At 39.9% G+C, this 26,702-nt stretch overlaps 1 long non-coding RNA gene and 1 gene segment (V, D, J or C); one reads left to right on the top strand and one right to left on the bottom strand.

The window, feature by feature from the left end:
* LOC112930265 (immunoglobulin alpha-2 heavy chain-like) overlaps positions 1 to 26,702 on the top strand; it is a 1,136,867-nt gene that overhangs the window by 6,592 nt on the left and 1,103,573 nt on the right.
* On the bottom strand, positions 1,510 to 8,030 carry LOC140599440 (uncharacterized). The gene is made up of 2 exons (XR_012002346.1): positions 7,867 to 8,030; positions 1,510 to 6,018 (listed from the first exon to the last, which is right to left on the bottom strand). It is a non-coding gene; the product is annotated as an uncharacterized lncRNA (long non-coding RNA).

The following is a 26,702-nucleotide window of genomic DNA, read 5'->3' as shown; positions in this document are numbered from 1 at the left end:
TTCGATTACAATTTGATATCAGAAAGCTAATTCACAAGCACAATTATAAAGCTAATGGTGGCTCCGGAGAGAAGCATAAAGGATTCAAGAGATTTCATGACTGCAAAAAAAGATGTAATCCGGCTGAAATTAAAAATCAATTAAAAGAGATGCAATCCAAACTGGAGGTCCTAATGACAAGGGTTAACAAGGTAGAAGAACGAGTGAATGACATAGAAGGCAAGTTTCTGGCAAGGAGAGAAACTGAGGAAAATAGGGAAAAACAATTAAAAGATCATGAGGATAGGTTAAGAGAAATAAATGACAGCCTCAGAAGGGAAAATCTACATTTAACTGGGGTTCCTGAGGGCGCCAAAAGGGACAGATGTCCAGAATATGTATTTAAACAAATCATAGCTGAGAACCTCCCTAACTTTGGAAGGGATACAGGCATTCAGATCCAGGAAAGAGAGAGATCCCTCCCTAAAATCAATAAAAACCACTAGACACCTCGACATTCAATAGTGAAACATGCAAATTCCTAAGATAAAGAGAAGATCCTTAAAGCAGCAAGAGACAAGAGATCCCTAACTTTTATGGGATTTCAAACACATGGAGGTTAAGGACTATCCTGTTGAAAGATGAACGGGTCGACCAGGAAATTCGGGAATAATTCAAAAGAATAATGGAAACTAATGAGAATGAAGATATAATCATTGAAAATCCTTGGGATACAGCAACAGCAGTCCTGAGGGGGAAATACATTGCAATACAAGAATCCATCCAAAAACTGGAAAGAACTCAAATACCAAGCAAAAGCAAGCTGCCCAGGATATCAAAGTAAAGTAAGAACAGGAACTGCAAGATATCCAGTCTCAGTCAAAAGAATAATTCAATTCTTACACATAAATGTTTGCCAGAGTGTTATGGCCAATGAATTTGCAGCTCTGAGAAGTCATCAGACAGCTGATCTGCAGTACAGATGTGTAATCCACCAAACAAACAAATGTAGAAGTACAAACACTTCACTGTCTGGCTCAAGCTGCTGGGATGTATTTCTAGGAAAACATTCTCGTAGGTCAATTTTTTTCTTTAGAGCAGATATTGGAAGCCTCATGTTAGCCATTTTAAAAGGCAACACTTTGAGAAAATGATTGTTGATCTTTCTGAAATTTGTGGCATGTTCATGTTTATTGGTAGAGTGATCCTACCAAGAGGGGCGATGGGACTATGTCATATTCCTTGAGAGAGACGGAGAATGTGCCACCATCAAGGAATGTGACCATCAATTCACATATGCTATCCGTCCTCAAGTTAATTTACATACATAGGGAATAAAATGGAATGGGGGTGGGGGTTCCATTTCTGACAGCTGACATTTATTAAACTTTGGCTCAAAGATCATGTGATTTTACAATTGGATTTTTTTAATTAACTGATTTCTCTTTTCCTTAAGTCCAGGACACATTAGTCTCCTGATCCAATGAGAAATATATTTTTCAATAATGTTGAAGGGATCTACTATGAATCTACTACACCTACCATTGAAGAAGCTGGATTCTGACTCATTGACAAGCTTTCCAAAATGAATTTTATAATAGATTTCCTTGAATAAACTGGCCCAGATGTCATTCTTCTTCCTGAGAAATAAGTTTCAGCTCTGCCTTAATAAGTATTTGTTTTAAATTTCTAAGAATTTATTTTACAGCAGGAGTCCCAAAATCCTTCATAAACTTTTTTCCACAATTGTTTTTCTTAATTAAGAAGTGTTACCTTATTAAAATGACCACCATGCTAAACCATTTTTATGTGATCTGAACAGAAAGTTTACAGTTTCGTACCAACTAAAAACCTAATTTACAAATAGACCACAGACCTCCTCCTACTTTTATAGGCTTGAATACTTAAGTAATTTAAATTATAGTTGGTATTTACTTCATTTTTTAAATGTAAATCTTAAAAAAAATAAAATAAAAATAAAATGTAAATCTTTCCTAGAATAATAAAATTTCAATGTTCAGCAAAAAACCCCTGTTTGAGTTTAAGCCATTTTCAAAAGAAACTTGCCTTCTAAATCATTGTGTTCCAGAACATTAAGTGATTATAGGTATTGGGTATTAGTGATGACGCATTGTGTTGTTCTTTATGAAATGATACCCAATATGGCTGTTGGGTGCATCGGTGCTTCTTAAAGGGGCCGCATAATATAGGGTTAACTATGCATATTCATGTTAACAATTAACTTGTAGTTTGGCTGTTTCCTGGATTTTAAAACATATACATGTGCAGAAATGTATTAAAATGAAAGGAAGCATACCTTTATCAAGATGCTATTTAAATTTAACATCAAGTATAATATTTCATTTGGATTCTTCTTGTTCTTGTTAATGCCTAAAAATGCTTATTTGGATCATCACCTTTTTTTAATTGGGAGAAGCTCTATTCTGGTAGAACAGTTGTTCCAGAATATCTTGTTTTGCCTTCCCATTGCATGACAAAATTAAATATTTTTTTCCAGGAGTGGAGGTGCTGTTAGAGTCCAGTGTTCTAGAGGAGGCAGTGTCTCAGGCCTAATTTTACTTTTCTAATTCTGGTAGCTATTACCAGGAATTTCTGAAAGCTTTGTTTAAGTAGTCTAATATTTTCTATGTAAAGAGCATTAAATTTTGCTATGCATAAATTTTTGTAACCTAACAGTGAATCAATATTTTCAATCAGTGCCAAGGGCTTCCTGTAGTCCTATTCAAGTATTACAATAAATATTTGTAGATAATAGTCAAAAAAATAATAGAGGAGACAAGGAGGGACGCCTGGGTGGCTCAGTGGATTAGTGCCTGCCTTCGGCCAATGGCGTGATCCTGGAATCCCAGGATCGAGTCCAACATCAGGCTCCCTGCATGGAGCCTGTTCGCCATCTGCCTCTGTCTGTAACTCATTCTCTCGCTCTTGCTCATACTCTCTCTGTCTCTCATGAATAAATAAATAAAATCCTTAAAAAATAATAGACAGCATTCCCTTCTTTTTTGTATGATTAAAGAAAGGTTATGATCAAATGATTAGTTCCTTTACTTTCACCTGTAGCAATTACATGAGAATTTGAATTTTGTCGTGTTTGGGTTTGTTCATTCCTGTGAATGATGGTGCCGTTAGGTGAGTTTTTGTGTTATGGTACCCAAACTCACCATATTGTCCTCTTCAATCTTTGAGGGTTTCAATAAAAATTGTTCACTCAAAAAATATATAAAAGACAATACTTATATGGTCCTCTCACTAGATGCAGAGAACTCATAGGCCAAATTACAGCAGGCATTCCTGATTAAAACTCTTCAAAGTAGAAGGTAGAGGGAACATGCTTCAATATCTTAAAGCCATCTATGAAAAGTTCACAGTGAATCTTATACTCAATGGGGATTCAAAGAGCTTGTCCTTAAATTCAGGAAGACAGCACAGATGCAGGCCCTCACCAATTCGGCTCACAAAAGAAATTGAATTCGTATAATCAACAATCAGACAACAATATAAAAGGCATTCAAAGTGGCAAAGATGAATTTAAACTCTCCCTCTTTGCAGAGTACATGATATTTGTATATAAACTCCAACAGATACCACCTAAAATTTCTAGAAATGACATAGCAACTTAGGGACGTGGCAGGAGACAAAACAAGCATAGAAGGCAGCTGCATTTCTACACAGTAACAATGATACTGATAAAAGAGAAATTAGGGTATTAAACTCATTTACAATGGATCCAATCATAAGATACCTAGGAATAGACCTAACCAATGAGGTAAAGGATCTGTCCTTAAATCTAGACAACACTTATGAAAGAAATTAATGAAGACACAAAGAGATGGAGAAACATTCTGTGCTCAAGGATCAGAAGAATAAAGAATGTGAAAATGTCTGTGCTACCCAGGGAAATCTAGATACTGAATGCAATTTCTATCAAAATACCACAAGCTTTCTTCCCAGTGATGGAACAAATAATCTGAAGATTTCTATAAAATCAGAAAAGAGCTCCAATAGCCAGAGTAAGGTTGAGAACGAAAACCAAAGCTGGGGCATCAGAATGCCTGATTTCAAGCTGTACTGCAAAGCTTTTATCATTAAGACGGTGTGGTACTGGCAAAAAAACAGACACACAGATCAATACAACAGAATAGAGGACCCAGAAATGGACCCTCAAACATGTGGTATATAATCTACAATAAAATAGGAAAGAATGTCCCCTGGGAAAATAAAGCATTCGCAAAAATAATTGGCATGGGGAGAATTGAACAACCCCTATAGAAGAATTAAAGTAGACCATTCTCTTATACCAGACAAGAAGATAAAGTCAAAATGGTTAAAAGTTCTAAATATGAGACAACAATCCATCAAAATCTCTAGGAAGAGAAGAGAGAGAACAACGTTTTGGAACTTAGCCATAGCAATTTCTTGCAAGGCATATGTATAATGAAAAGGGAACCAGAAGCAAAAATGTATTTTGGGAGCTCAATCGAAACAAAAATGTTCTGCAGAACAAAGGAAACCCTCCACAAAACTAAAACACATCATACAGAAGGGTAGATTATATTAGTAAATGACATATCAAACAGCTTGTAACCAACATCTATAAAGAACTTATCAAATTCAACACCCAAGAAACAAGGAATCCAGTCAAGACACAGGGAGAAATCATGAAGAGAAATATCTCCGAATAAGACCTACATATGGCAAACAAGTCCATGAAAAAAATGCTCCACATCACTATCAGGGAAAAGCACATCCAAACACATTCACTTGCCACTTCACACCACAGAGAATAGTGAAATTAATAAGAAAGAAAACAACAAATTTTGGAGAGGATGTGGAGAAAGGGGAGCACTCTTGCACTGTTGGTGGGAATGTGAACTAGTGCAGCCACTCTGGAAAACTGTGTGAAGGTTCCTCAAAGACTTAAAAATAGATCTGCCCTACAACCAACAATAGTACTGTTGGGGATTTACCCCAAAGATACAGACACAGGGAAATGGTAGAACACATGCACCCCAAGGTTTATAGCAGCCAAGTTCACAAGAGCCAAATTCTCCCAGAACCCACGATGTCCTTTGGCAGATGACTTAATAAACATGTTACAGTATATATATATATACAAAGGAATATTTCTAAAAAACAAAAGGAATATTTCTCAGTCATCAGAAAGGATCAGTAGCTACCATTTTCATCAACATGTATGGAATTACAGGGTATTAGGCCAATGAAATAAGTCAATCAAAGGACAATCATCATAGTTTCACTCCTATGTGGAATATAAGAAATAGTGAATAGGATCATAATGGAAGGAGAGAATATGTGTGGGGATAAATCAGAGTGGAAGACAAACCATGAGAGACTCCTACCTCTGGGACTGGGACATAGGGTTGCAGAAGGAGAGCTGTGTGGTGGGACATGGTACCTGGGTGATGGGCACTAAGGAATGCACGCGATGAGATGAGCACTTGGTGTTACTAAATGCTAGCAGATTGAACTTAATTGAAATCTTGAATAAATAAATGAAAAATAAATTATTAAAGAGAGAGAACATTATGAGAAATGACATGCCAATGAATTCAGCAATCTGGAAGAAATGGATGCCTTCCTATGAATGTAGAAACAACTAAATCTGAAACAGGAATGGATAGAAAAGCAGTACAGACCCAAAACCAAGAAATTAAAACCAAACATATTTAAATTATTCTAACAATCAAAATTTGGGGCAGATGGCTGCCCATGGGAATGCACAAGCATTTAAAATTTATTAATGCCTATCCTGAAAATGTTCCAAAAAATAGAATTAAAGGAAACTTATAAGTTCATTTTCTGAGGGTAGCATTTCCTTGACCTCAAACGCAGACAAAGATCCAACTGAAAAGGAGAATTACTTACTAATATCCTTGATGGATATGGATGTGAAATTTTCACAAATATCCTAAGAAACAAGCTCCAACAGTACATCAATAGGAGAATTCACCATGACCAAATGGGCTTAATTTCTGGTCTGCAAGGGTGGTTCAGCATCTGCAAATCAAATAATGGGATTTGAGCCATTAATAAAAGAAAAGATAAGGACCATTTTATCCTCTCAACTGATGTCCAAAAACATTTGGCAAAAGAAATTATACTTTCTTGATAAAAACATGTTGCTGTGTAGAGATAGGGAGACATACTCTATATCATAAAAGCCATTTACAGAAGACACATGGAGAATGTCATCCTCAAAGGAAAACTTGAGAGCTTTTCCCCTAAGATCAGGAACAGGACAGGGATGCTCACCATCACCACTGTTCTTCACCATAGTGCTAGAAGTCCTAGCCTCATCATCAGAAAACAAAGATAAGTAAAATTCATTCCAATAAGCAAAGAAAAAGTCAAACTTTCACTCTTCACACACAAGATACTTTAAGTTCAAATCCCAAAATTGCTTTGAAAAAATTGCTAGAACTGATACTGGAATTCAGCGACATCTGAATTGTATTGTAAAATCAATACAAGGAAGTCATTGGATTTCAATATACTGCAAATGAAACAGAAAAATAGAAAATCAAGGAATTGATGCAATTTATAATTGCAACAGAAATCATCATATAATGACGAAAAATCCTAAGCAAAGAGGGATGGATGTATAGACTAAACATTCCAGACACTTATGGAAGACAGAAAGGAAGACACAAGTAGATTGAAAATATTTTTTCTCATAGATTAGAATAGATATTGATAAAATAGCTATGCTACCAAGAGCAAGTAACACATTCAAAGCACGTGTATAAAAATATCACCAGCATTTTGCACAGAGCTTGAGCAAACAATCTGAAAACTTTCAGGGAACCACAAAGACCTCAAATAGCCAAAGCAATCCTGAAAAAGTAGGGCAAAGCTGGAGACATCCTGATCCTGGTTGTCAAGGTAAATTACAAAGTTGTGATCATCAGGACAGTATGTCACTGGCACAAATACAGATGTATAGATGAATAGAAAAGTTTGAGAACCCAGAAATGGACCCTGAAATCTAAGGTCAAAATATCTTGACAAAGCAGGATATAATATCCAATGGAAAAAAGAAAATCTCTTCAACAAATGGTTTTGAGAATATTGGAGTCTCACATGCAGAAGACTGAAAGGGGACCCTTTTCTGACATCATTCACAACAATGGACTCAAATTTGATGAAGAACCTAAATGTGAGTCAGGAAACCATCAGAATCTTCAGGAGAACACAGGCAGCATCTTTTATACCTCAGCTGCATCCACTTCTAGACATGTCTCCAGAGGCAATGGAAAGAAAAGGAAAATGAACTATAGGGACTTCAAAGAAAGAGCAATTTCACAACAAAAGAATCACTCAGTGTAATAAAAGGCCACCTACAGAATGGGAGAAGATACCTGGAAATATTTAATTAGATTAAAGAATCGAATTCAAATCTGAATGAATTTATCAGTCTCAACACACACCGAAGATATTGGATAACTGAGTGAAATTACAAATTACTAGTGTTTTCAATAAACTGAAACTGTTTCATGAAGAAATAAAAAATGAACAAAATAGATCAGATAAGGAGACTGAAACCTTATTAAAAATTCTCACTGTAAAAAAAAAAAATTCTCGCTGTGGCATACCAGGTGGCTCAGGGGTTTAGCACCACCTTCAGTCCAAGGTCTTATCCTGGAGACCTGGAATCAAGTCCCATGTCAGGCTCCCCCCATGGAGCCTGCTTCTCCCTCTGTGTCTCTGCCTCTTTCTCTCTGTATCTCTCATGAATAAATATATCAGTGTGAATCTGGGAAAGCAAGGGACCCCAAGAAGTACATGGTGAGGATGTGTAGTCTGAAGAGCCCCCTCCCCCCCACACACAGACACAAGAGTACAAACCTTTATCACCTTCATCATCATGTCTGTTGAGAGCAGGGCAGGCCTGTCATCACATCATAAGTGCTTGGATTTTGGAAGGACACTGGCTCATGGTGTGTGTTGTGGGACAGTGGTAGAGATGAGGTCCTGCTCCAGGAGGGACTTGTGTGGATTCAGTGTCACATCTGCATCAAAGGAGGGAATTCAATGGTTCCTGCTGGATATCCCATGGGTGGGGCTGGAGGAGAAGAGGGAGGACTAGTGATCACGTGTCAGCAGGTGACACTCAAAGATATGGTGTGATGACAAATTAAGCTAAACTATTATGAAAACTGAGAGAACAAAGGTGGAGGAGGACTTTCCACCTACAGGGAATAACTCATGGATCCTTCAGGTGCTGATATCAGCTCAATCTGTGTGACCTTTACATCCCTGTTTTGGAAACTAACGTCCATGTGATGGGAGGATGAGGGGGGGCCTTAGGGGAGCACTTAGTTCAGGAGGTGCAGCCTCATGATGGGATCAGGGACCTTATACACCAGGACTAGGAAAGCTCCCTGCCTCTGGGCCCCATAGGAGGTGACTGGGAAAGGACGGGCTAGGACAAGGGCGCTCTCCAGATACCCCATCTGCCTGCACCTGGACCTCAGACATCCCATACTCCAGAGCTGTGAGAATGAGAGTCTGTTGTTTAATCCACAGAGTCTGGGAATGCAGTGACCTCACCCAGAAACAGTTAAACAGGGTCTCACCTCTTATTTGTCCTTTACAATCTGGTCCCAGGAAAACACTCAGGTTATGACAAAATAGAGCAGGAAATCCACACCTGAACTCACTGTCCTCAACCACCATCCTTGGTCCTGACCTTAGTTGCTGTGCATCACGTTTGTGCCACAAATTCTTCCTACAACTCTGGGGTTCGTTAGAACCATTAGTATCCTGGGATTCCTCCCTCTTTCCCACCTGTGCACCTTGAAGGCAGCACATCCCCATGGAAGTGGACATCTAAAGGTTCAGATTTTCCTCTCTGCTGTTGAGACTACTATGTAGAATATTCTGGATCAGCCTCCCTCCTGTCATCATCTCCACAGCTATATGTCCCCATGACAACATCCACACCTCCTACATCCAAAAGGTGGTTGATTTTCTACATGTCGACTTGCAGTTTTTGTTCTCCCAGACCTCTGATTTCATCGGAAATCAGAATGATTGCATAACTGCCTATCATGTTCCAGTTATGAGACATGCTCAAGGACCCTGATCCAGAATCTTAAGTCCTCCCTCCCAATGCTGTTATAGCAACGACCATGTGGGGAATGAATTACAAAATGATGAGATCTGGCTATTTCCGTGTTGTGAAAATGATTCAGTTATGTACTGGCATTGGTGAGGATCTATTAAAAAATAACTTTCTTGAACTTTGAGCGGTATCTCTAAATGTAGTGCTAAAACTTTGTAACACCTGCCTTGTCCATTACTTTTAAATTTTTTTTGACTTATTTTTTATTTTATTTTTTTAATAAATTTATTTTTTATTGGTGTTCAATTTACCAATATACAGAATAACACCCAGTGCTCATCCCGTCAGGTGTTGACTTATTTTTAATTGGAGTTCAATTTGCCAACATATAGCATAACACCCAGTGTTCATCCTGCCAAGTGCCCCCCTCAGTGCCTGTCACCCAGTCAACCCCACCCCCCACCCACCTCCCCTTCCACTACCTCTTGCTCATGTCCCAGCGTTAGGTGTCTCTCATGATTTATCACCCTCAGTGATATTTCCCACTCATTTTCTCTCCTTTCCCCTTTATTCCCTTTCACCATTTTAATATTCCCCAAATGAATGAGACCATATAATGTTTGTCCTTTCCAATTGACTTGTTTCACTCAGCATAAAACCCTCCTGGTCCATCCATGTCAAAGCAAAAGGTGGGTATTTGTCATTTCTTTTTTTTTTATTTACTTATGATAGTCACAGAGAGAGGGAGAGAGAGAGAGGCAGAGACACAGGCAGAGGGAGAAGCAGGCTCCATGCACCGGGAGCACGACGTGGGATTCGATCCTGGGTCTCCAGGATCGCGCCCTGGGCCAAAGGCAGGCGCTAAACCGCTGCGCCACCCAGGGATCCCAGTATTTGTCATTTCTAATGAGTGAGTAATATTCCATTGTATACAGAGACCACATCTTCTTTATCCATTCATCTGTCAATGATTGTTTCTTACTTTTGCTTGCTTTATAACCAATACCAGTGCTGGAGAGAAGATCGCAGAGAGATGTTTTCATCTGGATTTTGTTTTTTTAGACTCTGGGAAAAAAGGCAAACATATTTTAAATTTAACTAAACATTATTTTCGGACTACATGGCTCACTACCAAGTAAATGCCCCTCCAAGTATGTCACTAGCTAAAGTACAATGTGAATAAAAATAAAGAGCACCCAGTTGTTTTCTATGAGACCACGATCTGAACGTGGGGCATGTGTTCTCTTGGCACAACACAGTCCCTCCTTTCAGAGCCACACCATCAGTAACCTGGTGTTGTCACGTTTTGGTGCAGAGTCCCTGATTCCTCAGAGCCAGGTCTCCAACTGCACGTCAGGTTATAAGGGAAACAGAAATTGTGCCTGGATCTGAAAGTCTCAGGTATGTTGAAAGGGAAATATGAGCCACTGGAGATGTAGATTTTGCAGGAAAGATGAGGAAAATAAGCGGGAAAGAAGTGTTGGTCATATCAACTGTAAAGAAGGATTTGTACACTTTCTGAAATGCACTAATGACAGTTAGAGAACAAAACCTGGAGTTTCACTACTGAAAATGTGTTAACACAGACTGCGTGCTTTGCTTAGAGGTCGTAAAATTGTAGTCTTGACATTCAGGTAATTTTGCCATGTCAAATACATGGTTTATATTCGTTACTCAAAATAAATATTATTCACTTCTAGGCCTTTGGGGAATTGATTTTTATCCACAGAGAGGAAAGAACTTTACACGACACTGATTTTAAAAGAAGCACACAATGTGTTTCTGAATGTCTGTGTTAGTTAAAATTACTCCCAAAATGGTAAAAAACAAAAACAAAAACAAAAAGCCCGAACAAACAAAAAACATCCTCTCCTATTTCATTTTTGCTTTTTCTTAACAACTTTGGCAATTTTATCAGTTCATTATTTCTCATACTAATTTTTTCAGCCTTTTAAATCCTAAGCATACTATTAGACCATGCTTCCCGTATCTGATGGTTCTGACAGCAGAATGAGTATTAATACAGAATATGCCACTCTACCTTTTGACAGTAAAGATGGTCTAATCTGCCTAGCAGCTTGCTTTGCCTTCTGACATGCTCACTAGCCCTCATGCTCAACCTTCTTTTCCAGGTCACTTCCTCATTATACTGTCTTCTAACTGGGCTTACTTAAAGTATGCAAGCAAAATGCAGGCTTAGCAGGATATCAAAGCAAAGGAAGAACAGGAACTTCAAGATATCCAGTCTAGGTCAAAAGAACAACTCAATTCTTACACATAAATGTTTGCCAGAGTGCTACGGCTGACGAGTTTGCAGCTCTGAGAAGTCATCAGACAGCTGATCTGCAGTACAGATGTGTACCCCACCAAGGAAACAAATGTAGAAGTACAAACACTTCACTGTTTTTCTCAAGCTGCAGGGATGTATTTCTAAGAAAACATTCCTGTACATCAATCTTTTTCTTGACAGTAGATATTGGAGGTTTCATGTTAGCCATTTTAAAAGGCAACACTTTGACAAAATGATTGTTGATCTTTCTGAAATTTGTGGCGTATTCACATTTATTGGTAGAGTGATCCTACCAAGAGGAGCGATGGGAATATGGCATACTCCTTCAGAGGGACTAAGGATGTGCCAGCATCAAGGAATTTGACCATCAATTCACATATGCCATCCATCCTCAACGAAATTGAACTACATAGGGAATAAAATGGAATGGGGGTGAGGGTTCCATTTCTTAAAGCTGACATTTATTAAACTTTGGCTCAAGATCATGTGAATCTTAAAAATTGGCTTTTTAAAAATTAACTGATTTTTCTATTATATTTTTAATAATAAATTTATTTTTTATTGGTGTTCAATTTACCAACATACAGAATAACACCCAGTGCTCATCCCGTCAAGTGTCCCCCTCAGTGCCCATCACCCATTCACAGCTGGTGGAGTCTGGGGGAGACCTGGTGATGCCTGGGGGGTCTCCCTGAGACTCTCCTGTGTGGCCTCTGGATTCACCTTCAGTAGGTATGCCATGAGGTGGGTCCTCCAGGCTCCTGGGAAGGAGCTGCAGTGGGTTGCATACATTAGCAGTGATGGAAGTAGCACAAGCTACACCGATGCTGTGAAGGGCCAATTCGCCATCCTCAGAACCAACGCCAAGCACACGCTGTATCTACAGATGAACAGCCTGAGAGCAGAGGACACGGCCGTGTATTACTGTGCGAGGGACACAGTGAGGGGACCTCAGTGCGAGCCCAGACACAAACCTCCCTGTAGAAGGGGATTAGGACCCCCAGGGGGTGCACACTCCTCACCACTTCTGTCTTGAAGGCCCAGGAGCACATGCAGAGGGAGGTTTTGGGCAGGTTTCCTGCCAGGGTCTGGGTTTCCTCTCCAAGGGGTTGTTTCCCACCAGGGAGCCTCTCTGGACCAGAAATTTGTTCTTAACTATTTGGCTTCTGATTTGAAAACAGATTCTTTAGGAAAACTGCTACTTTATATGCACAGAAGCCAGACTTGCTTACACTTACTTACTATTTACCCAAATATGAGAAATGTACAAATATCTCCATGTACCTCAAGGACTAGAGGGATCCAGGGATCCCTTGGTGGCTCAGTGGTTTAGAGTTTGCCTTCAGCCTAGGCCATGTTCCTCGAGTCCCAAGTTCGAGTACCACGTCAAGCTCCCAGCATGGTGCCTGCTTCTCCCTCTGCCTGTGTCTCTACATCTTCTCTATGTCTCTCATGAATAAATGAATAAAATTGTTTAAAAAGAGGGACCTACAATCCATGCACAAAAGCATAATACCTGATGTAGTGATAAATGAGAAGTATGATCAGGGACAAGAGGCAAAAGTTATGATGTGATTATAAAAGTGGACTCACAACTCACCAAGAAGATGAAGTGGAATCTATCGCCTTCCAAGTTATCAGCTGATTCTGAAGGTCATGTGTGTCCTTGTGCAAGGACCAGAAAATTCCACTGTATCTATGAGAATCCTCAGGGTGAGGAGCTCAATTGGAGGAGCCTTCCACTTCCAGGATATAAATCATTGATCCTTCTGGTGCTGATATCAGCCCAATGTGTGTGACCTCTACCTTTCCCATGTTGAAACCTAACGCCCTTGTGATAGGAAGAGTTGGTGTGGCCTTAGGGGAGCACTTAGGTCAGGAGGGTGCAGCCTCAGGAAAGGACCAGGCCCTTATACATCAGGACTGGGAAAGCTCACTGCTCCGTGGCCCAAAGTGTGTTTTTGAGGAAAGGATATGGTAGGACGTGGACGCTCTCTAAACACCACATCTGCCTGCACCTGGATCTCAGGCTTCCCAGACTCTAGAACTGTGGGAATGAGTGTCTGTTTAATCCACACAGACCAAGTACCATGTTCCATTAGGGGGCACAGGCTAAGATATTGGTGACACGAGAATCCAAGCCCTGATGATCTGGTGTTTTCTGATGCATTTGCTGTGATAAGTCCCTGATAGGTTCCATCCATGGGATCAAGGGTGGATTTCTCACATGTTCCGTCCTACACAGAGGATGAACCTGTGGACACTCCTAGGACTCTGGGAACAAGACCCAGGTGACACTCGGATGGAGAACATTTACACAGGCAACAGGGGGCTGGGAGACTGTGGAACTTTAGTGTAAGGATGATGATTTATCAACCTTTCCAGAAGATGGGGATGTGCTGACCCTGTGGGACCTGACTCTGGGCATCATCGTCCACATGCAGTTAGACTGATGGCTGTGAGGGTCAGGACAGCAATTCCCTTCCTGCTTTCAGGATTCCTTCTTTGTGTGCATATTTTGTGAGATTGAATATGAAATGCCTTGGAGAAGGTCGAATTTGTTGAATTTCATGAGAGTTCCTGGATGCTTCCTGGATGTTGAGGTCTCTGTCTTGATTAGGGGGCGTTTCAGGAATTATTTCATTGAATAAACCTGCCACTGCTTCTTGGTCTTCATTTTCTGAGCATCCTATCAAAAGAATGTTACTGTTTCATAAGTCACAGAGTTCCCTATGTCTATCTTTAGGGACAATTACTTTGTTTCCCTCTATTGTTCTGTCATGATTTTCCACCATGTTATCTTCTATTTTCCCCAACATGCTGTTCTTTAATCCGTCCTCCTTTTTTTATGCATTTGAGATAACATGTCTATAATAGCATTTTTTATTTTTGGCTGACAAAGGATTATTTCTTTTATCTCTGCAAGAAGTGATTTTGGAGTGTCTTCAGTATTTGCTCAATCCCAGTTGAATCTTTAAAAACATTGTTTTAGATTCCAGCCTGCATTTACATCTGAGCACTTTTAACCTGTCATATCCTCAAGTGGGTGGATTTCTATGACGAACTCATAGAACGGAATGAACTCTAAACAATCTTCCTCTATGCTGCTCATCCTAATTGTGGTAGCTTCAGGGAGTAGTTTCCTTCCCTGCCCAAGCCCCACAGATATGTCTCCTCCCCAGAACAACACTCCAAACTGCCTACATTCCAAAACGTGTCAATTTTCTACTTGCAGACTAGCACATTTTGTTCTCTTTGTCCTAAAATTGGTTTCTTGTTAGATCATAATTATTTGATAAATATCCAGCTGTGTTCAGGGATGACACAAGCCCAGGGTACCCTGCAGGTCTGACATCGTAACTCCTCCTCCCATTGTGTTTGTTAGCAAAGAAGATCTGAAATGATACAAGGAGGGAATATGTATGACAGTTACAATCCTCATTTTAGTAACCAAATGGGAATAAAAACTGTTAATTGACCTTCCTTCTTCATCTACCAACTACATACACTCTTTGATTTCAGGAACCCTTCAGCTTGTCACAGCCCATTACCTGAGAGGGAGACCGACACCTTCATCCTGAAGTGTCTCTGCTTGGTCTCCTCCTTACAAGCTATTGGTACCTACTTAGCGCTCTAATCCTGTCCTGAAAGGAAATTCCACTCGTTTCAAAAGCCAGCTGCATCAGGGATGTGAAGACAATTTTAATCTACTGAGTTCCACTCTTAAGTTCTGTCTGAATATCTGCAGAACCATCTGTGGATGAGTATCCGCTTTTCTTTCCCCTTTCAAATAATTCCTTACTCTCTCCATGAGTTCATAGGTGCAGGGTGTGAGACTGAACGCAGTGGAGCAGGACTGGGCTCCATGAGGATTTGGAAGCTCCTTAATGTGACTTGCTGTGTCCTTAGGATTGCTCCAGAACACAACACGTCTTTCATTTGGTGATGGAGAGGCACTGTGCGTGCCCCAATCCTGGGCTTACGTGCTCAAATACCACTAATTTCAAGATGGAATGCTCAGTTTCCATGATAACCTAGGAACACAGGATTCCACCTGTAGATTCTAAGATCCAGAAACATCCTTACAGCTTTCTCTATAGATGAACCATGATCAGCAGAGTTTAGCAGGACTTTTCCCCAAAAATTTGAAAACCATCAATCTGAAATGCTTATAGGGGACTTCTAGAGCACTTCAGATTTTATGCAGCCCAAATAGGAATAGTGAATAGGCAGGTGGGGAGCATCACCAACCCTACATCCTCCCCATCCCTGATGGCGGCACTATTCTCAGGAGTTCTTTAAGAAACATGTAACAGATTAATGTTCTATTCCCTGGAAAGAAGTAAATGATAAATGTAAATATAATGATCCGCACAATACACCACTACATCTCCACCTATTGACTAAATTACAGAATTGAATAAATTAAACTATGACAATACTAAATGTCAGCAAGGTTGTATAGAAAGTAGAACTCTTTTTAAGTATGATCTCTAATCTCATCTGGATAAAATATATATAATTAGATCCTAGGATAACAGAGCTTGACAAGACCTATGATCTGTCCGCTGCATCCCAGAGCCACAGAGTCGATGTTGGTGTAAATCATTCTGATCTGTTGTAATGAGAACAGGGAAGGTCATGTGTGTTGCTCAGTCTAAGAGTAGGAGATGATAACATGAGATGACCAGCACAGACATTGAGACAGAAATAAATGAGATGACTTCTGCCTTCCATGTCTATTCTTGTATTCATGGATTCAGTGAGTTGGGGGATGCTCCCTATGGTTGTGGAAAGAAATATACTTTATAAGTCTCAGGGATCCAATGGTCATCTCACCTGGAAACCCTCTCACTTCTCGGTAAATCCAAGGTTTCTCCACAAATCATGTAGTGCACAGGTATGTCAGTGGATACGCATGCCTCTTTGTAGTTTGGGGGATAGATTCCTCCCTGAACTATGCTTATCTCTTTTAAATATTTTATTTATTGGGATCCCTGGGTGGCGCAGCGGTTTGGCGTCCTCCTTTGGCCCAGGGCGCGATCTTGGAGACCCATGATCGAATGTCACATCAGGCTCCCGGTGCATGGAGCCTGCTTCTCCCTCTGTCTATGTCTCTGCCTCTCTCTCTCTCTCTGTGACTATCAAAAAATAAATAAAGGGATCCCTGGGTGGCGCAGCGGTTTGGCGCCTGCCTTTGGCCCAGGGCGCGATCCTGGAGACCCGGGATCGAATCCCACGTCGGGCTCCCGGTGCATGGAGCCTGCTTCTCCCTCTGCCTGTGTCTCTGCCTCTCTCTTTCTCTCTCTGTGACTATCATAAATTAAAAAATAAATAAATAAATAAATAAATAAAAATAATTTAAATATTTTATTTATTTATTCATGAAAGACACGGAGAGAGTCTGAGCCACAGGCTGAAGGAGAAGCAGGCTTTCTCTGGGGAGCCTGAGGTAGGACTCACCCCCAGGACTCCATAATTCTGACCTGAGCTGAAGGCTGAAGCTCAAACATGGAGCCACTCAGGTGCCCCAGAACTCAGTTTTTATAACGACCCCAAAAATTGGTGTTTTTCAAATTCTCAGTACTTTCTTGTTTGAAAGATGATGTGATATGTAAAATCATTTAGCCAACATACAGCATAACACTAAGTTCTCACCACATCAGATGTCCTCCTTAATGCCCATCACTCAGTTACCACATATAATGTGACATATACAGGGTGGTACACTATGGTGTACTGGACGCTGGCAAGTTGAATTTAAATGAAGAAAAGATGGTTAAAATACTCCATCAGCCCTGCACATATCATGCAGACAACAGATTATTTCTCCTTGCGTTATACTGCATTTTACACTAATCGTTGGCCATTTATGCCAGTCATCTTGAAAGATTCTCATCTCTTTAGATACTTTTTATTTAAAAATGTAAAAAGAAAAATACTTTTAACTTCTCTAAGATCGTGTTATTTTTATTTAGCCTTTTGTGGTGATAATGTTTCTTTTACTGGACATGAATTAAATCATTTTAGGGTCAATCTTTTTAGCCTTAGACTGTAGGCCAGCCCGCCTTATTCCATCTTTTGGATATTTGGACCATATATATTTGATGCAAAAAATAAATGCCTGTTTTTAAAGTTAAAAAAAAGAGATTTTGGGATAACTACCTTCTGTGTTACCTAGAAACTCTAAATCTCATTCTGCCATTTATCACACAATATCATAATCTTATATCCCTCTTTCCCCTGATCCAGCACTTCTATGCTCTCAAGAGTTCTTTTAATGTAGAAAGTCCATTGAGTATGATACAATCATTATAATATTTGCAGGAAGTGACAGTTGCCACCTGAGGACTATGCACATGATCTCATTCTTGTCTCCAGTGACACAGGAGCTTAATGGGGGACAACAGATGAGCTCCAATAGATCCGAATAGCAGGACTATTATCACCACCCTCTATCACCATTCAGTGGATGTTGCTTCCAGTTGGAGGGTGTGGACTGCGGGCAGTCTTCCTGATGCACACGATCCATTCAGTGAAGAAATGTCCTGCAAAAGGACATATAACAGGAGCCCTCTGCTCAAACTGCAGGATTATGAGGATCTGTCTGAGCAAACCAAATACTGATTGTGATCAGAAGTGAAATTTGAAATTGAATTCCTCCACCAGGGCAGTTTCTCTAACCGTCTACCTTCTTCTATGTGTTAGAAAAGCCAGTTATGACTCCTCCTCCAAAAGGAACAGTTTTTTGAGGAAGAGGTTATATAGTGTGTATGGTCTCGCACTTCAGAGAGGGTCTCTTTTGTGTGCTGCATGCACTGGGCTCTTCTGTTTTGGCATCTTTTTCCATCAGGTAATACCTACAGAGGCTCTCCCTGTCTGCAGTGGGCAGTGTGTGGTCCTTGTCCAGGATTTTGATGAGTTTTAACTGGGTGTGGTCTGTTCTGCTTGATAAATGACACCTGCTACCACCTCCACTAGAACTGAGGCCTTTCAGTATTCTCTGGTCACAATATGTGGGTGGACAGGGGTGCAGCAACTCCAGGAAACAGTATTGAGGTTACTCAGAAAATTAAAAACGGAGCCTTAGCATGAACCTGCAAACAAAGACCTAAATATTCCCACAAAAAATACAGAAAATCTGGTTTACAAGGAACCTCAAACGTGTATGTTTATACATTCATTAATTTCAAAAGACAAAACATGAAAACAGTGCAAGTGTACATTGTCAGATGAATATAGAAGATAATAAAGCGTCTTTCTCTTCAAACATCACCATGTAGGGACATGGTAAACAGTTTGTTTAGTCTGGGGAAATACGGAAGAGTCCTCAATTTCTGAATACACAATCATAGTGCTTGTAACCAAGTTGCCATGGACAAGTTCCAGGATCAATATAACTGATATTTTTCATGGCAATATATGTGAGTGTACAAGTACAATGATGTCCATGCCATAGATGAGGACACGGCTCTACAACACGTCCTTTTTTGGTCACATTTTATGGAATTAATTACTTTAATAATCATTCCACTCTTCTATATTTATTTAGAATTCCCATTCATATGTACAAAGAGAGGAGGTGTAAATGCCCCTGTGGCAGATGAATCCACAACATCTCCGTCAACTCTGTGAGTCTCCGTCAAGGTTTCTACTTGTCTGCATTTTTGTGTGACTGAGAGAACTGGTATCCACACATCACTCATTTGGTACTTCTGAAATTCCAGAAACCTGCAAATCTCATGTCCAGTTTTTTCCTGGAAGTGGCTAAGGGAGGATCCAGTTCCCATGGTGGGGAGCACAGCCAAGACACTGGGACTCACTTCAAACTGCTGTGTGGTCTCAGACACTCACACAAGCTCTCTTCTGTAGTGAATAGTTATACTCCTGTAAATGGTGGAAAGTTTTATGTTCATAACCTATCTTGAGTGCGTATGTGAAAAAATGGAAGATAATTGATGATAAGTAATCAGGCAGCAAATGAGGTTGGAGACAGCACAATTTACTGACACATCCTGTCCACAAAACTCTGCCATGATCCACACATGTGTTCTGAGCAACTGTATCATAAGGATGCTAACTGCTAAATTTGATATGTAGTCAGAGGACATGCAAATAGCACCCCACTCTACTATTAAGCCAGCCTAGTCTGAACCCTTAGCTGGGAGAGGAGCCCCAACCCCAGGAACCTTAGGTGACCCCTTTCAGGGATTGGGACAGAACACAGAAAACTCACCATGCAGTCTGTGCTCTGGTGGGTTTTCCTTGTCACTATTTTAGAAGGTAATCCCTGGAGAATGGAGACCTTGACTATGTGAGTGGAGGTGAGTGAGAGAAACATGATGTGGGACACTTTCCAGACCAGGATGTCTTGTGTCTGCAGGTGCCCAGGGTGAGGTGAAGCTGGTGGAGTCTGGGGGAGACCTGGTGAAGCCTTTGGGATCGATTAGACTCTCCTATGTGACCTCTGGATTCACCTTCAGGAGCTACAGCTGAGCTGGTTCAGCCAGGCTCCAGGGAAGGGGCTGCAGTGCGTCACATCGGTTAATACTGGTTGAAGCAGCAAAAGCTATGCAGACACTGTGAAGGGGCGATTCACCATCTCCAGAGACAGTGCCAAGAACACGCTGTATCCGCATATGAACAGCCTGAGAGCTGTGTATTATTGTGTGAGTGACACATTGAGGGGACTTGAGTGTGAATCCAGACAGAAATCTCCCTGTTGAAGGGAATCAGGACCTGTTGTGATGGTCATCAGACATTTGATGGAAGAGTGGACTCATTCCATTGTACAACATACACTGATCGTACACTACATGTTAAAAACAGTAATTTAAATAAAATCTGTAAAATTAATTACAACCAAAACAGTGTTAAGTCCCTTAAATTCATAGTGTAACTCAAGAAGATGTTTCTAATGACCAAATATTATATTATTCATGGATTTATTAATTACTAGTTCTGTGAAACCGAAGAGTCAATACACTATCAAGGGGCAATTTCTTGATCTGAATAGTACATAATGAGTTATACTATGAAACATAATTGGTCTTTCTATTTTAAGGTTTTATAAGGTATTTGATTTGAGAGTAGAGTGTCTACTTTCATATACTGTTTTTAACTGCTGTTTTTCTTTTAAATTAAATGATTGGTCTTCTGTTTAATTGCTTTGTATATGAGGGAAGGAAGAATATAAGAACTGATAAACATTAACATATTATCCATAAATCAAGTCTATTGAATTAAATCAGTAAAACCAGGAAGCTCCTGGAAAGGTGCAGATGATGTCCTGTGAGGAGCAGGACTAATGTCCATTCCTGAGACTCTGAGCATGGAAAGGCTGATCCCCATGTCAGGTGTCATGGAAGAAATGAGGATCCATTGGAGGTGGTTGAGGGTGATGCCATGTGCTGCATATGCCTAAATCTATTGACCTTTACACTTCAGAAAACTTAAGATCTGAAAGTGACATGGTGTTTTTTTTCCCTGAAATACAGCAATGAAAATGGGAATGTTTAAGTACTGACAGAAAATCTATCATAATATATATGTTAAATCTTTTTAAAATGTCCCTATGCTTTTGATATTTTAATGTAATTTTGCTAGAAAGAGAGAAATTATACCTCAAATTTCATAACCATTGGGATATGGGGTAATGAGATTATAAATGTTTGATTGATCCATTTTATCCCTAACTGGGATCAGATATTAATTAACCAAACCATCATGACTCCACTGTGGCAACATGTGGCTTATAATTCAAACCACAGCTGCTTTTCCTCACTCACCCAAGCCCGCACCTCACTTTCAGCCTATCCAGACACCCATCATCCCATTATTGTTTGGTGACTTCCTGCACTAATAGAAAAGGCCTGTTAATATGGGGTGCTGCTGGATACTCACGAAGCATGGACAAGTGTCCACTGACATTCATCTGAGGCTCCTATTCCTCTATATGGAATAGGTCGGAGGTCAATGATTTTACCAGGTGTGATTCGACTGACCTTCATCACCTGACACCAAACATGGATTCCTGTTTCTATTTCAATTTTTTAAATAATTTAATATCTAGTTCTATATACTAAAAATCCCTCAACTTCCCCTGGCGCTTCGTGAAAACCCAGCAATTGCACTGCTGGGGATTTACTACAAAAATACAGATGCAGTGAAAAGTGGGGACACTTGCATCCCAATGTTCATAGCAGCAATGGCCACCAAAGCTGAACTGTGGAAGGAGCCTCGGTGTCCATCAACAGATGATGGATAAAGAAGATGTGGTCTATGTATACAATGGAATACTACTCAGCCATTAGAAATGACAAATACCCACCATTTGCTTCAATGTGGGTGAAACTGGAAGATACTATTTTGAGAGAAGTAAGTCAGTCGGAGAAGGATAAACATTATATGGTTTCATTCATTCAGGGAATATAAGAAATAGTATATAATATAAGAAATATATATATAAAATATAAGAAAAATATAAGAAATATAAGAAAATATAAGAAATATAAGAATATATATATAGAATATATAGAATATAAGAAATATATAAGAAATATAAGATATATAAGAAAATATAAGAAATATAAGAAAAAGAATAAAGGGGAAAGGAGAGAAAGTGAGTGGGAAAACTCAGAGGGTAACAGAACATGAGAGACTCCTAAGTCTGGGAAATGAACAAGAGGTAGTGGAAGGGGAGATGGGCAGGGGCCAGTGTCCCTGCATGGGAGTTAGTAAGGGTAAGAAAACACTATACAGTTTTGACAATTTAAAAGTGAAAGTACCCAAACTAATAAAATCATGAGTAAATGAGGAGAAATCACAACAAACACCCAAGAATTACAAGCAAGTATAAGAATAGATAATGAGCAGTTATTACCCAACATACTGGGTGATCTGGAGAAACGGATGAAATCTTAGGAACATAAAGACTATCGAAACAGAAACAACAATGAATGGATAAGCTGCACAGAACAAATACATGGAAATAAAAATCAATCATGATTCATAATCTCCCAAAGGCAAATTGATGCAGATGATACCACCAGGGAAATTCCACAAAAACAATCAATATCTATTCTTCTAAACCTAATCCAAATCATAGAAATTAAAGGAAAACTGCCAGACTCATTCTGTGATGTCAGTTGACCCCAAACCAAACATCCCAAGGAGAAGGATAATTACAGAACAATACCACTGATAAACCTGGATGCAAATTTCTCACCAAGATCCTAACCAGCAAGATCCAACAATATATTGATAGGATTATTCATGAAAAGAAACCGTGTAAAGAACCGTTTAGGCTACCTCAGCCAGTTACATAAATATTTGGTGGGATTCACACTTTCTCCATTTCAAGAGAGGAAAACCTGCCTCCAAATCATGGTAACAGGGCTCAGAAGGCTCTGCAAACAACCCTTGTCATCCGCTCACTCATTCACTGACCCAAACCCAAATCCTGGCCTTAAATATCTACAAACGCAACACTGTACACAAAGATAAAATCAAAATGTGAGACAAGATTCCATCAAAATCGTAGAGGAGAACACAGGAAATACCCTTTTTGAACTTGGCCACAGCAACTTCTTGCAGATACATCCATGAGGGCAAGGGAAACAAAAGCAAAAATGATTATTGGAACTTCTTCAAGATAAATAACTTCTGCACAGAAAAAGAAACAGTCAACAGAAGGGAAGATTATATTGTCAAATAACATATAAGGCAAAGCGCTTGTATCCAACATGTGTAAATAACTTATCAAACCCAACACCCACGAAACAAGGAATCCAGTTAAGAAATGGGGAGAAAACATGAAAGGAATTTCTCCAAATAAGACCTACATATGGCCAACTAGTCCATGAAAAAATTCTCCACATCACTTTCTATCAGAGAAAAGCACATCCAAACACAATCAGCTGCTACTTTACACAACAGAGAATGGCAAAAATTAATAAGAAATAAAACAACACATGTTCGAGAGGTTGTAGAGGAAGGGGAACACTCTTCCACTGTTGGTGGGAATATGAACTGGTACAGCCACTCTGGAAAACAGTGTGGAGGTTCCTAAAGGGTTAAAAATAGATCTGACCTATGACCCAGCAATTGCACTGATGGGGATTTACCCCAAAGATAAAGATGCAGTGAAAAGGCAGGATACCTGCACCCCAATATTTATAGCAGCAGTGTGTGCAATAGTCAAATTCTGGGAGAAGCCACGATGTCCTTTGAGAGACAAATTGATAAACATGATATGGTTTATATATACAAAGGGATATTTCTAAGTCATTAGAAAGGATCAATAGCTACCATTTGTATCAACGTGTTTGGAACTACAGAGTATTATGCCAATGAAATAAGTCAGTCCCAGAAGGACAATCATCATACTTTCTCTCAAAAAACGAAAGGGAACAAAAGGGAAGGAGGTAAAATGAGAGGGGATGAATCAGAGAGGAAGACAAAACATGAGAGACTCCTACCCCTGGGAGTCAGAGAAAGGGCTGGGAAAGAGAGATGGGTGGTGGAACTTGGTACCTGGTCACGGGCACAAAGGAGAGCACATGATGAGATGAGCACTTGGTGTTGCTCTAAGTTGGGAAATTGAGCTTAAATAAATATTGAATAAATACATGAAAAACAAACTATTAAAGAGAGAGAACATTATGAGGAATAACATGCCAACAAATTCAGCAATCAGAGAAAAAATGGATGCCTTCAAGTAAATGTAGAAACAAACCAGTTGGAAACAGGAATGAATAGAAAATCTGTAAAGACTATAAATCAGGGAATGAAAATCAAACATATTTAAAGGTCTTCTGACAACCAAAAGTCCTGAGACAGATGGCAACCCCTGGGAATGCAAAAAGTATTGAAATAGAATTAATACTTATCTTGAAAATTGTCCAAAAAATAGAAATTAAAGGAAACTTCCAAGCTCATTTTCAGAGGGTAGCATTGCCTTGACCTCAAAAGCAGAAAAAGATCCAACCTAAAAGGGGAATTACAGTCTAATATCCTTGATGGATATGGATGCAAAATTTCACCAAGATCCTAAGTAACAGGATCCACCAGTACGTTAATAGGATAATTCACCATGGCGAAATGGGCCTAATTTCTGGTCTGTACGGGTGGATCAGCATCTGCAAATCCAACAACGGCATTTTGATCATTAATAAAACAAAGGATAAGGACCATTTTTATAAAGACCTCCAATAACCAAAGCAATCCTGAAAAAGGAAAGCAAAGCTGGAGACATCCTGATTCTGGTTGCAAGGTAAATTACTATGTTGTGATCACCAGGACAGTATAGCGCTGGAAAAAATACAGACTTATACATAAACAGAAAACTTTAAGAACCCAGAAATGGACCCAGAATAGTATGGTCAAAAAATCTTGACAAAGCAGGAAAGAATATCCAATGGAAAAAAAAGAAAATCTCTTCAATAAATACCGTTGGCAATATTGGAGAGCCACATGCAGAAGAATGAAAGTGGACCCTTGTTTTACATCATTTACAAAAATGGACTGAAAGTTGATGAAAGACCTCAATGTGAGTCAGGAAACCATCAGAATCCTCAGGAGAACACAGGCAGCACCTTTTCTACCTCAGCTGCAACCACTACTAAATGTGTCTCCAGAGGCAGGGGAAAACAAAGGAAAATGAACTATGGCAACTTCATCAAGGAAAGAGCATTTTCACAGGAAAGAAATCACTCAAAGTAACTAAAAGACAACCTAGAGAATGCGAGAAGATATTTGGAAATGTCTTACCAGATTAAAGGCTCGAATTCAAATCTAAAATGAACTTATCAATCTCAACACACACCAAACATATATATCTCCAATCAGAATTGGGTGGAAGTTGTGAACAGACTTCCTGTCCTGAGTGAGATCCCGCACCACACCATATTAGGGAGCTGATCCACATGCAAAAAGAAATTCATTTGCTCTCCTAGAGCTCCTATATATCTGACAAAATATTAAAGAATCTGACAAATAACAGGGAAAATATTTATGCACCTAAATCTAAGATTACCCTTGAAATTAGGCAATAATAAAATAAAAGATATTAAAATCAGTCAACAGGAATTTAAATAATTTGTTTGCATATACATTGTCAATGAGGAAAATTATTTCAAAAACCAATTACAAGTAACTAATGAGCTCAAAGAAAACTCAGGATATAAAATCAATATAGACAATAAAGTTAAATCCTACACACTACCAACAAATTTTCTGTATAAAATTTACAAAACAATCTCCTTTACACTGGTACCAAAAATAAAGATTTATGATTAAACGTCATTAAGCTGAGAAAATACTGTTTAAAAATGACCTTTTCTAATGAAAGACTTTTAAAAAGGAACATAAATGCAAAGATAAATACGTTGATGGATTAGAACATCATAAATCCGCTGTGAACCCAAAAGAAACTGATCTGGGGTTGTGAAGCAATGTTTGTATATAACTTATTAATAAATGAATCTAACTTGGTAGGTGACTATATAGTCAGGGGACATGCAAATAGGGCCCTCCCTCCACTGATTAAACAAGCCCATCCCCGACCCTGCAGCTCAGAGAGGAGCTCCAGGCCCAGGGTCTCCAGGTGACCCCGTTCAGTGCTCAGGACACAACACAGACAAACCACCATGGAGTCTGTGCTCTGCTGGGTTTTCCTTGTCTCTATTTTAAAAGGTAATTCATGGAGACCAGATACCCTGAGTCTGTGAGTGGAGGTGAGTGAGAGAAACAGGATGTGGGACAGTTTCCTGACCAGGATGTCTTCTGTCTGCAGGTGTCCAGGGTGAGGTGCAGCTGGTGGAGTCTGGTGGAGACCTGGTGAAGCCTGGGGGGTCCCTGAGACTCTCCTGTGTGGCCTCTGGATTCACCTTCAGTAGCTACTGGATGTACTGGGTCCGCCAGGCCCCGGGGAAGGGGCTGCAGTGGGTCGCAGGTATTAGCAGTAGTGGAAGCAGCACATACTACACGGACGCTGTGAAGGGCCGATTCACCATCTCCAGAGACAACGCCAGGAACACGCTGTATCTGCAGATGAACAGCCTGAGAGCTGAGGACACGGCCGTGTATTACTGTGCGAAGGACACAGTGAGTCGACCTCAGTGTGAGCCCAGACACAAACCTCCTTATTGAAGGGGATCGGGACCACCAGGGGGTGCACACTCCTCACCACTTCTGTCTTGAAGGCACAGGAGCAGGTGCAGATGGAGGTTCTGGGCAGGTTTCCTGTCAGGGTCTGGGGCTTCCTCTCCAAGGAGCAGTTTCCCCAAGGGAGTCTCTCTGGGCACAGGATTCTGTGCTTACGTATTC

This window comes from Vulpes vulpes, chromosome 6, assembly GCF_048418805.1.
Source record: "Vulpes vulpes isolate BD-2025 chromosome 6, VulVul3, whole genome shotgun sequence".
NCBI classification, from domain to species: Eukaryota; Metazoa; Chordata; class Mammalia; order Carnivora; family Canidae; genus Vulpes; species Vulpes vulpes.
This window is presented reverse-complemented; position numbering and strand designations above follow the sequence as displayed.